This window comes from Triticum aestivum, chromosome 3A (genome assembly GCF_018294505.1).
Source record: "Triticum aestivum cultivar Chinese Spring chromosome 3A, IWGSC CS RefSeq v2.1, whole genome shotgun sequence".
Classification (NCBI taxonomy): Eukaryota; Viridiplantae; Streptophyta; class Magnoliopsida; order Poales; family Poaceae; genus Triticum; species Triticum aestivum.
In genome coordinates this window covers 190,397,925-190,400,614 of record NC_057800.1, presented here as the reverse complement: position 1 = coordinate 190,400,614, position 2,690 = coordinate 190,397,925, and positions in this window count along the sequence as shown.

The window sequence follows — 2,690 nt, the reverse complement described above, 5'->3', positions numbered from 1 at the left end:
GATATCTTGAGCACTCCGGAACAAATGAATAGCGAGAGGTGAAAGATAAAGGAGGTGCAACGACATGGGAAAGCATTGAAACTAGGAAAAGATATGATCAACACCAAAAACTTGATTTGCAGCCACCGGAGAAGAAAAAATGGAGAATGATCAACTTGTAGAGCATCTTCAGGAGAACCACCGGGTAAGAACATGAAAGAACGGAGAGACTTCCACCAATAAAATGGATAGTGATAAAGAACTCTGAGTCCTTGAAGAAAAAGGGTGGGTGGGCAGGGAAACAAAGACAACTTGGAATGGATGAAGCAAACACCATTGAGAAGAACTGATAATTGATCTTGCGAATGTTGAAGTGATCGGATCCACTTGAAGAGAAACACACTGGTGAAAAGGATTGACATGACAATCTCGATGATCCAAAAGGATTAGTATTTGCATAGGAGTATGAGAACACCGGTTCGGAAAGGTATGGAATCAACATTTGACATCGAAGCAACTCAAATACCACAACTAAAACAAAACAAAAGATTGGCTTGCGGAATAAGCCGGAACAAATATATGATAGATATTTTGCCCGAAGTTTTCGTGGTGGGGCCTACACGGGCTCGATCATACATCACCATCATGTACAAGGCAGTGCACATGACATACGAAGCGTCCCCGAGTCGGCATAGCCAAGGACTCTTTAAGACACAACGAGACCACTGTAAAACCAATCGTGAATAGGCGGAACGTCGAACCCCAATTTCATATCATACCACTGTCGGAAATATATCCTAAGAGCTACTTGAATTCCCACTTATAAACTCCCGAAATTTTTCCGGTTATGCAATCAGGTGTTGGGGATACATGGGAAGCATAATATCTCACCCAAACTAGCAAATCCTACATCCAGCTGTATCCATCCTTCAACACATAACCAAGAAACCTTGGGAAATCATCTACCTCAACCTTCGAAAAGCATCCGTTATACGAGTTATGGCAATACTCCCGAACTCCCGCCCCAGTACTGGGTGGCGTCGAGGTTATCTCACCAACAACTGCATAAAAGAGATTTTCGATGTCGGCGAAACTATCTCAGGTATTCCAGAACTGCAACGATAAAATTGTGACGACAACACCTCAGAGCTCAACTCCCCGGGACACTGCCACAACCCCTAAATGTCAGGGGGCACCAAGAACAATGTTCTCGTCACAAAACCATCGGAACAATTCCAAGATACCCGCGTGATCCTAAATTTTTTTTAGTGAAATTTGAGAAGAGAAGAGTCAAAACTCTACGTCAGGATGCCTCACCAGAGCAACGAAGGGACTGAGGAGTAAAAAGAAGTCCTAAGTCTCCGATATATATAATCCTAAATGACTCAAAACATTTTTCTAGACTCAACAATGCCAGCTATTCGATCAAGTAGGGGGCTCCTAAGGTCGGGGAAGGCTCTGATACCAACTTGTAACGCCCTCGATGCGGCTATATCTCCCACGTGTCGAAGCACGACTTAGAGGCATAACCGCATTGAAAGCAATGTCGCAAGTGAGGTAATCTTCACACAACCCATGTAATACATAAGGGAAAGAGATACATAGTTGGCTTACAATCACCACTTCACACAATTACATGTATAAAGCATTACATCAATCAAATACAATCAAGGTCCGACTACGGAACCCAAAATAAAAGAAGATTACCCCAAATGCTACACAGATCCCCGATCGACCCCAACCGGGCTCCACTACTGATCAACTAGAACGAAACAACACAAAGGAAAAGATCTTCATAGAGCTCCTCCTTGATCTTGGTTGCGTCATCTGCACGATTCAACGGTACCTGCAAGCTGGTTTTGAAAGTATCTGTGAGTCACGGGGACTCAACAATCTCACACCCTCGCGATCAAGACTATTTAAGCTTATAGGTAAGGTAAAGGTATGAGGTGGAGCTGCAGCAAGCGACTACCATATATGGTGGCTAAACATACGCAAATGAGAGCGAGAAGAGAAGGCAAAAGCACGGTCGAACAACTATGATCAAGAAGTGATCCTAGAACAACCTACGTCAAGCATTACTCCAACACCATGTTCACTTCCCGGACTCCACCGAGAAGAGACCATCACGGTTACGCACGCGGTTGATGTATTTTAATTATGGTCAACTTCAGGTTTTCTACCACCGGACATTAACAAATTCCCATCTGCCCATAACCGCGGGCACGGCTTTCGAAAGTTCAAATCCCTGCAGGGGTGTCCCAACTTATCCCATCACAAGCTCTCACGGTCAACGAAGGATATCCCTTCTAGCGGGAAGACCCGATCAGGCTCGGAATCCCGGTTACAAGACATCCTCGACAATGGTAAAACAAGTCCAGCAAGACCACCCGCTGTGCCGACAATCCCGATAGGAGCTGCACATATCTCGTTCTCAGGGCGCACCGGATAAGCTAAGCGTACGGGAGCCAACGTAACCCAAGTTGCCAAGGGACGGCCCCGCACGGTGCTCTGGGTTGGACCAACACTTAGACAAGCACTGGCCTGGGGTTTTTAATAAAGATGACCCTTGGGCTGGCCGACCCAAGGGAAAGAAAAGGCTAGGTGGCAAATGGTAAAACCAATGTTGGGCCTTGCTGGAGGAGTTTTATTCAAAGCAAACTGTCAAGGGGTTCCCATTATAACCCAACCGCGTAAGGAACGCAAAATCA